The 14825-nt window shown below is 42.9% G+C and overlaps 1 protein-coding gene across 5 annotated transcripts in view; it reads left to right on the top strand.

Moving 5' to 3' along the window:
- Positions 1-3609: 3609 nt before the first annotated feature.
- Positions 3610-14825, top strand: part of LOC147025940 (liprin-beta-1-like) — a 129920-nt gene continuing 118704 nt past the window's right edge. For 2 of the 5 annotated variants that reach the window (XM_085880864.1, XM_085880858.1), the window contains exon 1: positions 3611-3768. The gene's annotated coding sequence lies outside the window, so the exon portion shown is untranslated. Of the gene's footprint in view, positions 3769-4317; positions 4447-6478; positions 6619-14825 lie in introns of those variants that run through there. The other 3 variants (XM_085880863.1, XM_085880861.1, XM_085880862.1) reach the window with 3 other exon arrangements.

Here is a 14825-nt window from a genome sequence, read left to right as displayed (position 1 = left end):
ATAAGATGGCCTGATGTGCACAAAAGAAAACGGCTATCTACTGACTTCACAGAGTGTATTTTATGCCAGAAGCCTACGCCGAAGGAAACTCCACAGATGGTAACAGCTGGAGGACTTCCTGCACTGACTGACATGTGCTGTGTCAGAAGTCCATACGATACAGCGTCCAAGTTGACAGATTATCTAATGGAGTTGAGGCATTCTACAGAAATCACCACGACATAACACCCCAAATGCAGACATGCTTACACCAATAACATAAACTGCTGCACAGAAGGCAAAGTCATTCAGTGAACCGAATGTTGAAGCCAGTTGTCGTACTGACTGCTCCACCATAAAGAATTCTGTGCCGATCAACAGATACCATTGATTTTAAGAGCACATTCTTTATTTGTGAAAAAGAAAGAGATAGAAAAGGAGATCACAAGTTCAGTTTCTTTGAAACTTCTGATAGACAATTTGAAATTTGGGAGAAAGTGCGAGAGCTGGCAGGGTTATGGTGAACAATGTATTGTGTTGACATGGTAGCACACGACTTCAGGTACCATGAGCCACTGAGTCATGTGTAACAACATACTTGAAACTGTCCGGTGCACAGCAACAAAGTGACACAAGCATTCTGGGTAATGATGGCTTGAAGTGTCTGATAACCTACACTGACGACAAAGTGTCTCGTAACAAAGACACTGTCATTTTCCTAAGTGTGCTCTGTTCTAAATACAAAGATTGCTTGTTGGAAAATGATATGCTGTACATTAGCTGTAGATCCTCTATCCTGAAGAAACGACTGAATGAATACTTCATCAGCTATGGTGAGAAGGTTGTGATTGCTTCACAAAAAGGACTGTCATCAATCATATGCTCATCCAACCATGTAGGCCTGGTGTTGGCTTCGTGGTTAAGACGGCTGGCTTGGGATCATAGGGTCCTGAGTTTTAGCCCTGTTGGCTGCTGAATTACCACCAGGTGGAGTTTATTCAGCCTGTCATCCTTCCGAGGTCAGCGAAATGAGTACCAGTGAAACTGGTAGAGGGACACAGCATCACTGGCACAGCTGTGCTCCAAGAAACTTGGTAGCCAAGATTCCATATGCAAGAACAGAATAGATCTAGCATGTCAGTTGGTTATTTCCTGTGCAAGGTTGCACAGCAGAAAAAGAATGATGAAGATGAATGCAGTGCAGAAGAGTGATGCGAACAGCTGCTCAGCAAAATCATCCCGACATTATTTGGCAGAGACGTTTGTGGTGGAAAAAAAAAAAAACTGGTTCAAATAATGATGGACAAGCCATCCACACCTCCAGCAGTGATTGGGAAGGAAAACTATACACGTATCAAGAGCAAATTCGCAAAGAGTTGCTCATGTGCTGCTGCTGGCATGAACTGTGCAGTTGCCTGCAAGTGTTCAGTGAAACCAGACAAATGTGCTTGTGTCCTTGATTCTGAAGGTGACGGTGATGAGTAAAGTTTTAAAATATATAGCTGCTTATTTTGGGTCCAAAATGTTGGATGAAATTGCATTTTTCAGATTCGAGTGTTTTCAGATGTCTGTTTAATCATGCAAATGACCAGCCGTACTTATTCGGATGTTTTTGGGTTGTCATGTTGCCAACACTATAACTACATTTGCATATAATATATGGATATAAATTTGGTATCAAACTGTAGCTAATAAACATCTGTTTGACATCAAAATAGGTGATAATTATAATACTGCCCCCAAAATATATTTTTTAGCAGTTTATATAAAATTACGTTATGGTTTTCGTGACTCATTTTTGAAGTCTCGGTATAGCAATCGGGTCTTTCTCACGATGGAGCCCTTATTTCACAAGTACTCAAGATATAGTAGTGTGGCAACTTAGCTAAATATAGCATAACAATTGTGCATTTTGTGAGGAAAGCACCAAATTTGGCACACTAGTAGCGTATCATATTATGAACAGATTTGGATATTGGGCCATCTGAAATCAAATTTTTGAGATGGCCCAATATCCAAATCTGTTCATAATATGTTAGGCTACTAGTCTGCCAAATTTGGTGCTTTCCTCACAAAATGCACAATTGTTATGCTATATTTAGCTAAGTTGCCCCACTATTAACAGGTGTCCCGTCTGTCGGAATTCATTAGTGGTCGTTAAAGACCTCATGGCTTCCTTCGTATAGAGTGGGCAAGCTATCGCCAGCAGCCTAAACAAATTACTAATTTCTGCCCTAACCAGCAGAGGGCACTGCATCAGCAGCATCGCTGCATCCTCAGCCAATGATTCTCCCCAGTATCCTTGTGCTTCATACAAACAGACCGACGGAAAACCTGAGAATAATGGTAGTCTAGCGACCACCCAACAGACAAACAGACACACAGAATGACACACACAACCGACCAACATAATTGCCAAAATCCGAAGGATTCCAGCAATTAACAAACAGACAGACAGACAGACAGACAGACAGAAAGTGGTGAAAACATAACCCCCTTCACCTTCAGTGGTGGAGGTAACAATTTCCCACAGGACGTATCAATTTGTTTTCAGGAGAATGTAGTTTATTAGAAGGTTCTTGCGTGGACTGTGCAGCATAAAGCTCCTGCAATTATTGTTTCAGCATCGTTATGGTTTGTCACGAGGAAAAGTCATTGAAGATGAAATTTATTACCTCCACCAGCGAAGGTGAAGGAGGCGATGTTTTCACCCCCTTTCTGTCTGTTTGTGTGCACGATATCTCAAAAAAGTTGTGGACGGATTCGGATGAAATTTTATGGACAGGTTGGGTGTGTGATAAGGACGAACTGATTAGATGTTGGTGAAGATCCGAATCCGGATCTGGATACGATAATTATTTAATTTTTTTTTAAGTGATTCTTCACCATTGAGAGATAGGACCAAAAACGATGTAGTACTGTATTGCATGATATTTAAAAAATGTATTGGGCCCGACATGTTCTTGTGGATCAGGTATTAGGTGGTGAAGGTACGTGCTCCACCGAGTGCCCTTCTAGTTAACCATGCATAGTTAACCATGCATACATGATGAAGAACATTATTTTTAAATCCTCCAGAAAAAAGTGTGGTTTGTGAATTTATCAGGCACTATGAAAAGATGCAGGCACTGTGTAAAGGTGAAAACCAGGTGTAAAGGTGTAAGTAAAAGGGAGGTGGGATGTGCAGGTTATGAGGAGAGTTTACATGTTGCACAGGCCGTTTACACGGGGGAGGAGGGGGTGTAATGTTGGAGGCAGGTAAGGGTAGAAGTTTGTAGGTGAAGGTCGTGTGTAAAGTTTCGGGAGAGCGGTGGGAGTGTAGTGGAGGATTTTTACAGATAAAGGCAGACTGTCCATCCTCTCATGCTGTCCAACTAATTGAGCTTTTAGAGTACGCACTGTGCAAATGATAAATGTGAAAAGAAAAGCGAAAGAGGCTGATGAAAATAAAACGGAGCGTTGCATAAATGATAATTCATGTAATCTACAAAAAGACAGAACACTAAGCTGAAAACATGATGCCCCTTGTCTCTGACAACTGCCTGCACTGTGCCCCCCTTGTCCCTTGGGATTCCCCCTGTCCTTGTCCCCATATGCCATCCGTTTCCATTGCCCCTTATGCCACCACTTGTCCCTCCCCCCTGTCTATGCCCCTTGTGCCGCCCGCCTCCAGTCCCTGCCCCTTGTGCCGCCCCCTGTACTTTCATTCCCTGGATCTGCCCTCTTTCTCTTTGAGCGCCGGATGAAGTGAACGAGCTCAACGGCTATTTCTTCCTGCAGTGCTTCCAGGTGAGAAACGTAGCTCCGCCCACCGATCTCCACCCCTTTCCGCTCACCTGTGTCCATGCCATCCTGGCATAATTTCTCCGCATTCTTCATCACACTTTTTTTTGTTCATCATCGATTTACTCTTCATCAAAATGATATCAATCGAGTCAGTGTCTCTTACAAAAGGTCACACTTTCCATCACACACACAAACTGTTTGTCATGGACATTCACTCCATCTTCATCAAATTGGGTGTTAATAACGAATGTACACCACCAAAATTGGTACTCATCATCATCCGGTAGGTAGCAACCTTAATCTTTCATTCACACCTCATCATCCTCATCTTAATATAATGTATTTTTAGATTCCACTCGTGTTGTCACGACCCCCATTTAAAGTGTTGACAGGGATGATGAACATTTTGACATCTATAATGTGTCCTGTAATGAAATAGAATCCATTCATGAAACCTGCGAGCCACCTGTTGAGCTATTTACGGGGTTCATAAAAGGTGTGCGCAGACAATGTCCGACAGATTTTCACGAGACTGGTCCGATGTGTGCGCTTCAAACCGGCCGTGGTTCTCATTGGATGGCATCGGAGACCTCCATTCGAATCACTCAGTATGGAGTATCCATGTCGACAAAGCTTACGTACGTCATGTGTGCTGGGATATTATTACCTCCGCCACCGAAGGTGAAGGACGTTGTTTTCACCCCCTTCCTGTCTGTTTGTGTCTGTCTGTTTGTTTGTTTGTTTGTTTTCGTTTTGTGCAGGATATCTCAAAAAGTTGCGCACAGATCCGGATGAAATTTGTTGGGCAGATTGGGTGTGTGACAAGGACGAATTGATTCGATTTTGGTGAAGATCTGAATCCGAATCTGGGTAGGAGAATTATGTAATTATAAAGTGATTCTTCACCATTGAGAGATAGGGCCAAAACCCATATAGTACTGTATAGCATGATATTTCAAAAATGTATTAGGCCCGATATGTTCTCATGGATCAGGCATTACGTGGCAGAGGTATGCGCTCCACCGAGTGCCCTTCTAGTTTTATCAGTTTTTCTTGACTTTGCGAAATGCTGTTTATTAATTTATGTTCTACAGTTTGCCTCCTGCTGCGTTTTGTATGGACCAATCCATAGTTTTTAATCAAACACTTTAATTTTAAAAAAATTTGTTTAAAATAATCCGGATGTATCAAAAGCGAACACACAATGGATGGCAGTTTTTTATTTTATTAAATTATTTCTCGAGGAGACAAATGTAGGAAGAGAGTAGAGACAGCTGAGAGAGCTCGTTATCAACTGCACCAAACAACAACCAACTGCACCTGGCCCACCATGGAGGTCTCCCATCTCAACACTACAAAAGCGGGCTCAGCCTTACCTGGCTTTCAAAATCTGATTGATGAGATTGGGCACATTCAGGCCACTGGGTCGTATTTTAATTTATTTATTTACTTATTTCCCCCCACCTTTGTTGGTGTCCTGTATTCCATGGATGGTGTTTTTGGTGATTGTTTGAAACGTTATGAGAAGTTGGTTTGTCCTGCTTGCTGTTCCCATGTCAGCAGACTGTTCATGATGATGGCATCCCAGGTTTATCATCCCATATACTGTTATGCCCTTCTAATCCATGATTAGTTTTTGTCCTGCAGGTTATGTATAATTCTCCTCCACAAACTTTAGCAGAGAAAAGGGTATAATAATTAATGGTTTGTTAATTGACCTCTTTGCCAACCTTTTCAATAAGGCACCAAAATGTAAACAAACAAAAAAGTATATCATGGAGTTTTCCATATAAAGGGATGATACGAAGAAAAAAATGGCTGCCCATTCAAACGTGTACACAATGATATGCTTATAAACTACTGTCGAGTAAAGCCTTAAGCATTTAAAAGCCATAACTTTTATTCTCGTTTGTTTTCTGAAATACCAAGACTTAGAAAGATGCCAGAATACAATCGCTAAAGTACCACAATCAAAGATCGCTAAATCGCCAATTGGCACTTCTTCTACCTCTTCTGATTCTTCTCCTCTCAAAACAATGCAAAACTGTAGCCCAACCTACCTCAATAACTGCTGAAGCTATGATGGTGATTCCAACACGAGGAAGTTACTTTATCTCTGGGCTCATGCATGCAACCCAAAATTATAAAACATTCATCGTTTTTTAAAGAAAAGAAATCGAATGTTAATGTGGACTCAACCAAACCAGGCCAGAATCATGGGGAAATGGACACTGGACAGAACCATTCCAAAAGCGATATATGTGCAACCCATCCTTCAAATCAACTGAAACAAGCATTAAAACAATTTAATAACATAGATAGATTTAAGCCATACCAAAAATAACAAAATATATGAAACATTAAGCATTTTATTACTTAAATTTTTTCACAAAAAAGAAAAATAAATTTTTATGGAAAACAGTGGGAGGAAATCTCAAAAAAAAAACAACCAAACAATGTAGGAATAGCACCACATTACGATGCCACAATACGACCGACCCCACAATCCTCTTATGGATTACCATCACGACCATTTCACATTTAGTTTTTGAAGAGCATGGGAGGAGTCAGGTACTTCTTTGTTTGTTGTTCCTTTCACATTTCTTTGTACTTTTTCACAATTCTCTTTATTCATTATGATTCTTGCTTTTTCTTCCTTTTCATGTCTTTTACTCTCTATTTCTCAGTTTTGTTATCTATCTGTCTAAGGAGAAGTGAATTCTTGCAAAAAGTTTTCTGCAAAGCTCACTCGGCTGCACCTGGATGGGTTTGAGGGTTGTGGAGTAGTGGCTGAAACCTGAACCCTATCCAGGGTCCTCCTGATGACTCCATCCTTGTTCTTTACTTCTTTGGGTACCCTCTTTTTCTTGCATTTGAATACATATATGTGTGTATATATATATATATATATATATATATATATATATATATATATATATAATTTATATATATATATATATATATATATATATATATTTTTTTTTTACCTCTCGGCTGAAGGTCGATGGAAGTTACGTTTTCATACCTGTTTGTTACTTGGCAAAAAAAATTATTTTTTTTCCCCAGTATAATTGTTTCCGTTAAGCCTGGTGTTGGCGCAATAGTTAGGGCAGTGGCTTGGGACCCAAAAGGTCCTGAGTTCAAGCCCCGTTGGGACACTGAATGAATATATGTATATATATATATATATATATATATATATATATATGTATATATATGTATATATATGTATATATATGTATATATATGTATATATATATATATATATATATATATATATATATATATATATATATATATATATATATATATATACCAAGTCGAAAACACCAGGGGGTTGACTCAGCCTGCCATCCTTCCGAGGTCGGCGAAATGAGTACCAGTTGTACTGGGCCCGGTGTATGCCCCGGTTAGAATAGGTGTACCATATCCCTGTGTGTCGTAAGAGGCGACCAAGGTTCCGTCAGGAAGGGCATTCGGTGTAAAAACCTATGCCAAATCATTATGCGGACAACAAAACGAATTTCCATACCGGATCGGTCGAGGCCCGGGTTACCAACGACCGTCACCGGGACCGCTGGTCAGCAGGGTACCAGTGGAAATTGTGCTACTGCTGGGCGAAGGAGGAGAAGGAGACGGGGAAGGCGAGTCCGGAGGCAGTGGGAGAGGGGGAAGGGTAGAAATGTGGAGGTGAGAGTTGGAACTCTGAATGTTGGGACGATGACTGGCAAAGGGCGAGAGTTGGCTGATATGATGGAGAGAAGAAAGGTGGACATACTGTGTGTACAAGAGACCAAGTGGATGGGGAGTAAGGAGCATTGGAGGTGGTTTCAAACTGTTCTACCATGGTGTGGATGGGAGGAGAAATTGTGTCGGGGTAATCCTGAAGGAAGATTATGTCAAGAGGGTATTGGAGGTGAGGAGAGTGTCTGACCGGGTGATGAGTGTGAAGTTGGAAATTGAAGGGGTGATGATGAATGTCATCAGTGCATATGCCTCACATATGGGGTGTGAGATGGAGTATAAAGAAGATTTCTGGAGTGAGTTAGATGAAGTGGTGGAGAGTGTATCCAAGGATGAAAGAGTGGTGATTGGAGCAGATTTCAATGGGCATGTTGGGGAAGGGAATAAAGAGGATGAGGAGGTGATGGGGAGGTGATGGGGAGGTGATGGGGAGGTGATGGGGAGGTACGGTCTCAACAAGAGAAATGTGGAAGGGCAAATGGTGGTAGAGTTTGCAAAAAGAATGGAAATGGCAGTGGTAAATACGTATTTCAAGAAGAAGGAGGAACACAGGGTGACATACAAGAGTGGAGGAAAGTGCACACAGATGGATTACATCTTAAGCAGGAGATGCAAGCTGAAAGAGATTAGTGACTGTAAGGTGGTGGCAGGGGAGAGTGTAGCTCGACAGCTTCGATTGGTGGTCTGTAGGATGACTTTAGAGGTGAGGTTGAGGAAGAGAGTGAGGGCTGAACCAAGGACCAGATGGTGGAAGCTGAAGGAGGAAGACTGTTGCGTGAAATTTAGGGAGGAGGTGAGACAGGCGTTGGATGGTGGTAAAGATGGGTGGGATGATTGGGCAACTACAGCAGAAGTGGTGAGGGAGATAGCTTGGAAGGTACTTGGTGTGACATCTGGACAGAGGAAGGAAGATAAGGAGACTTGGTGGCGGAACGAGGAAGTACAGGAAAGTATAAGGAAGAAGGGGTTGACGAAAAAGAAGTGGGATAGTCAGAGAGATGAAGAAAGTAGGCAGGAGTACAAGGAGTGGCGGCGAAAGGCAAAAAGAGAGGTGGCAAAGACTAAGGAAAAGGTATATGACGAGCTGTATGAGAAGTTGGATACAAAAGAAGGGGAAAAGGATTTATACCGATTGGCAAGACAGAGGGACCGAGCTGGGAAGGATGTGCTGCAGGTTACGGTGATAAAGGACGCAAATGGGAATGTGCTGACGAGCGAGGAGAGTGTGTTGAGAAGGTGGATGGAGTACTTTGAGGAGCTGATGAATGAAGAAAATGAGAGAGAGAAGGTTGGAAGAGGTAGAGATAGTGAATCTGGAAGTGGGGTGGATCAGTAAGGATGAAGTGAGGACTGCTATGAAGAGGATGAAAAGTGGAAAGACGGTTGGCCCAGATGGTATACCAGTGGAGGCATGGAAGCGCTTAGGAGAGATGGCAGTGGGGTTGTTCACCAGATTGTTTAATAAAGTCTTGGAAAGTGAGAGGATGCCAGAGGAGTGGAGATTAAGTGTAGTGGTTCCGATTTTCAAGAATAAGGGTGATGTGCAGGGCTGTGGAAATTACAGAGGGATAAAGTTGTTAAGCCACACCATGAAGTTATGGGAAAGAGTAGTGGAAGCGAGGATGAGAGGAGAGGTGACGATCTGTGAGCAGCAATATGGGTTTATGCCAGGAAAGAGCACCACTGATGCAATGTTTGCTTTGAGAATGTTGATGGAGAAGTGTGTTTGTGGATTTAGAGAAAGCTTATGATAGGGTGCCAAGAGAGGAGTTGTGGCATTGTATGAGGAAGTCGGGGGTGGTGGAGAAGTATGTGAGGATCGTGCAAGATATGTATGAGGCCAGTGTGACAGCGGTGAGGTGTGCGGTAGGAATGACGGACCGGTTTCAGGTAAAAGTGGGATTGCACCAAGGATCGACTCTGAGCCCTTTCCTGTTTGCAATGGTGATGGACAGGTTGACGGACGAGATCAGACTGGAGTCCCCATGGACTATGATGTTCGCGGATGACATCATGATCTGTAGGGAGAGTAGGGAGCAGGCTGAGGCGAGCCTTGAGAGGTGGAGGTACGCACTGGAGAGAAGGGGAATGATAGTCAGTTGGAGTAAGACGGAGTACATGTGCGTAAATGAGAGGGAGGGTGGTGGTATGGTGCGGTTGCAAGGAGTTGAGGTGGGGAAGGTGGATGGGTTTAAATACTTGGGATCAACTGTCCAAAGTAACGGAGAGTGTGGGAGAGAAGTGAAAAAGAGAGTGCAGGCAGGATGGAGTGGGTGGAGAATAGTTGCAGGAGTGATTTGTGACAGAAGGGTAGCTGCAAGAGTGAAGGGGAAAGTATATAAGACGGTAGTGAGACCAGCTATGTTGTATGGTTTGGAGGCGGTGGCACTAACAATAAGACAGGAAGCGGAACTGGAGGTGGCAGAGTTAAAGATGCTGCGATTCTCGTTGGGAGTGACGAGGATGGACAGGATAAGAAATGAGTATATTCGAGGGACAGCGCAGGTCGGACGGTTTGGAGACAAAGTGAGAAAGGCGAGATTGAGATGGTTTGGACATGTGCTCAGGAGGGAAGCGGAGTATATCAGAAGGATGTTGAAGATGGAGCCGCCACGTAGGAGGAGAAGAGGAAGGCCAAAGAAGAGGTTCATGGATGCGGTGAGGGCGGACATGCGGGTGGTTGGAGTGTCAATGGAAGATGTGGAGGATAGAGCGAAATGGAGACGGTTGATCCGCTGTGGCGACCCCTAACGGGAGCAGTCGAAAGAGGAAGAAGAAGAAGAGATTGTTTCCGTCAGTCGAGGGTGTTCCAAAAAGACCCGGTCAACTATGCTTGTTAATATATTTAGAATGACAAATTATACAATGATACCCTTTGGTTTATGTGATACAAAAATTGATAAGGTTTTCTGCACACCATCAAAACACTTCAATGTGAGCTATGTTTGTTTGGCGCAGGACATCAAGGCAGTACACGAGTTATTGCCATGTTTAGCTCAGCATGTTTGTGCACCAGTGCGCATGCAGCTGTGATTTGACAACGAATACCCTGCAGCTTTGCCACCTTGGTGTTATGGACAACATATGTGACAAACTCCCCTAGAAAATAATCAAGGTGATCGTCTGTCTGTCTGCTGATCATGGGGGCCATGCGGTTTGTCCATCTCGGCCAATCCAGCAACCTGGAAATTTTCCATTCAGGGTAGCTCGAACGACTAAGTCCCAATGATGGGGAGTGCTCACCTATTGATAAATGATATTGGTGTTGCAAGTCTTCAATCTGTGGGAAGGCAAGTCCTTCCAACATGTTCACCCAAATTGTTGAGGTCACTGTATCCTTCACAAAGAAAAACGGACCCACCAAGCAGTCATGAAGAAGGCCACACCACACATTGACCTTTGGACTATCGCGTATTTGTTCAATGACCACGGGGGGGCGGAGGGGGGGGGGGTTCATAGCTCCGGTTCCTCACATTGTGCCGGTTGACCTTCTCCGATCTATGAAAGCAAGCTTTGTCGGTGAACTTGACTTTTTTCAGTGTGCAAAACCCTGTGTACAGTGGTGGTTGGTCGTCCCAGTTTTCTAGATGTGAGTCAGATTGATTTTCTGGTACTTTTTTGAAATGATTCACGCACTCGTTCAACGTCTGCTGCACTTGTGCTTGGTCGACCGATACTTTTCTCTTTCTGCCAACCTCCAGGCTCCTTAAACCTCTTGTACCATTTTCTGATTGTAGTCTGAATTAGTGGATTCCTTCCATACCGTGTATGTAAATTACGCTGAACTAGCGTGTCAAATCTCATCTCGATGAACCATTCGACACAGTGAGCTTTCTCCTGTGTAGTCGCCACTTTCTTTTACATTAAACCAACAGACCTGAAAATAGAGAAAACTTTATGAGGTTTTGTATCATATTAAACAAAGGGTATCTTTGTATCACTTGTGGTACTAAATATATGAACAACCAAAGTTGTCCAAGTCTTTTTGAAACACCCTGTAGTTTGTTACTTGCGAAAATCGAAGAATTTTCAAGTATTGGTTGGTCTAGTGCGTTATTCTGGATGTTCCTCTTTGTTTGATTGTGTGTTTATCACCTGTAGGACGCAATTTTAAATCGATCTCCACGAAACTTCACTACATAGTAGAGTTCATCGTAAGCAATAAGCGTATTGTTCTTGAGGTCAAAAGGTCAACATCCACCAAAGGTCAACAGCTTCGTCAAATTTCTAAAATCGTCAATTTTCATCCGATTGACGAGAAATTTGAACAGGATTTGCATATCCAGTCACGGAATTCAATCACCAATTCCTTTTGAGGTCAACATAGGTCAAAAGGTCAACATAAGCCAAAGGTCAACAACTTGGGTGAGATTTCTAAAATCCTCAATTTTCATCCGATTGACTTGAAATATAAAAAGGATTATTTTTCACGTCACTGAATTCGACCAGCCAATTATTTTCGAGGTCAACGTCGGCCAAAAGGTCAACATAGGCCAGAAGAGCAACATCAACCGAATATCTGAAATCCTCAATTTTCATCCAATTGACTTGAAATTTGAAGAGGATTTGCATATCAGGTCGATGAACCAATCACCGACTATTTTTAAGGTCAAAAGGTCAACATCGGCCTAATTTTTAAAATTGAGAGGAAAGGGCCAAAAACCATATATATATATATATATATATATATATATATATATATATATATATATATATATATATATATATATATATATATATATATATATATATATACTGATATCTCAATAAGATGTGGAGGAGTTATCACAACACTAGGTGGATGAGTTGGTTAGGTGACAAGACCAAGTCAATTAGGTTTTGGTTGAGATACAGCCCATCAGTGGGATACAAAGCGTAAACTGTTCAGCCTGGCAGAGGTGTGCGCTCTACCGAGTGCCATTCTACTTTGTTTGTTCTGCCATGTCTTACTCTTTGAGTGATTTTTCATTTATCTGTCTGTCTGCTTGTATGTCTCACTGTGATCAGGATATCTCAAAAGGTTATTGACGGGTTCGGCCGAAACTTGGTGGACAGTTTGGGTGTGTTCCAAGGAAGAATTGATTTGATTCTGGTGAAGATCCGGATCCGGATACTATAATTTTTTTTTATGGAACAAGTGATTCTTCACCATTGAGAGACAGAGCAAAAAAACGACATATCTCACAATATTTAAAAAAGTTGTAGATGAGTTATGATAAAACTTGGTGGATGAGTTGGGGAGGTGACAAGTACAAGCCGATTAAATTTTTGAAGTCCACATGCAGATCGGGCCAATTACTCGGATACAAAACGTATAAACTCTTCACCCTGGCGGAGTTATGTGCTCTACCGGGTGCCATTCCAGTTATGATATTCAAATGATAGTTTTCAACAAGAGGACAATCATTTCTTCGATGTAATTGTATGGATTTAGATTTGATTCACCCCGATACGATGTATTATTTACAGTACAATGTAAATTCGACACTGTTGATTGTTATTTACAGTATAATGTCAATGACATTTTGAAAATAATTCATATTATAACCATAGTGGTTGACTATTGTTCAAAATCCTTCCTTTTCTCCTTCCACATTAAATCCTTCCTCTTCTCCAATGGCTTGATTTCCGATCATCAACTTGGTTGCAGACCAGGTCACTCTACCCTGGATATGCTGCTTCTGCTCTTCCATCAATTGATGGAGGAACTCAATGCCAGACATGAAATCAGAGCCATATCACTATACATATCGCGTGGTTTTGATATGGTCTGGCACCCTGCCCTGCTCACAAAACTCTCTTCCTATGGTATCCAAGGTCATCTCCACTCATGGCCAGGCCAGAACAGAGGGGGGGGGGGTCAGGTGGGCCAGTTTGCATGGGCCTACCATCTAGAAATGTTCAATGTCTTCAGTTCAAGTCCCCAGCGGTGGGACCCCTTATGAAAGAACACCTTCCTCTCTCACTGCATAAAATGTCAAAGATAAGGTGGTCAGCGAGAATTGACTGTGTAAGACCAATTGTACTGCATTTGAAAAGTGTTAGTCATATGTATTTAGCACTGATTACAAAAATACATGAGCAGTTTGAAATGTGGGCCTACGTTTCCCATCTGGCCTGGGCCGATTACCAGCTTTGCACGGGCCTATTCATGGCTCGCAGACTTCCTCTCCTGTTGCTGCCACGGTGTGGTCCTAAATGGATTTCTCTCATCTCCTCTTCCTGTCCAGGCTGGAGTTCCTGAAGGTAGCATTCTGGGCCCTGTTCTTCTTCTGGTTTTCATCAATGATCTCTCCGACTGTCTGGAAAATCCTCTTTATCTCTTTGCTGATGACTGCACCCTCTGTTGTACCATCTGTTATCCCTCAGACTGGGAAGCTACAGCTTCTTCGCATTCTTCAGATTTGGATATAATCACAAACTGGTCTCGCACATGGAACATGTCTTTCAATCCGGACAAATCACACACTCTCACTGTCTCTATGAAAGGACCATTTGGAACCCCCCTCCCTCATCTACTTTCTCAACAATCCTCTGGAAGAAGTCCTTTCATTCAAGCTTCTGGGTCTCACCATCTGCCATGACCTTTCCTGGGAAAGCCACATTTCCAACCTGGCCTCCAAAGCCAGTCGCCGACTGGGAATCCTACGTCAGGTAAAGTCCTTCCTTGGCCCACCTGAGCTCTTGACCACAAACAAAGCTTTCGTCCACAGCTTGGTGGAGTACTACTCTCCCCTATTGGCTGATGCTCCCGCCTCTCACCTTTCTCGGCTTCACGCTGCGGAAACCAAGACATTTAGGATCATTGGTATCTCCCACGATGAGGCTGAGTCTTTGGGCCTCTCACTCTCTCACCCCAAGCAGGTTGGTGGTCTTTCTGTCTTCTTCCATCTCCTCTCTGGTCTCACCCCCTGCTATGTCTGTGATATGTCCCCACCACATTTCCGCAGGGTGCTCAAGGTCCGCCAACAACCCCCTTCTGGTAAAACGACCAAAATCACGAATCACTGGTCACCTTCACTCTTTCATTCCTCTTTTTTCCCGCCTTTGGAATAAACTCCCTCACTCTCTTCAATCCAATTCTTCCCTCCAGGCCTTCAAAACAGCCGTTCACCACCACCTCTTATCATCCCCAATCCAAATCCTCAATCCTTTCTACTCTGTTAATCCACCCCAAACCCACCACCTTCAAATTCCCTGCTTTCCTTCCTGAAAGTCCCTGTAATATCCATCTTGTAAACCACATGTTCCCCGCCCCATCCCTCTCCCTTCCACAGATCTCCCAATGTCTTTGTTCCCCACTGTTTTGTCCTCCC

This window comes from Eptatretus burgeri, chromosome 5 (assembly GCF_056783735.1).
Source record: "Eptatretus burgeri isolate ZD-2024b chromosome 5, Ebu_testis_v1, whole genome shotgun sequence".
Lineage (NCBI taxonomy): Eukaryota > Metazoa > Chordata > Myxini > Myxiniformes > Myxinidae > Eptatretus > Eptatretus burgeri.
Note: the sequence above shows the minus strand (reverse complement) of the source record. Positions and strands in the feature narration are given on the sequence as shown.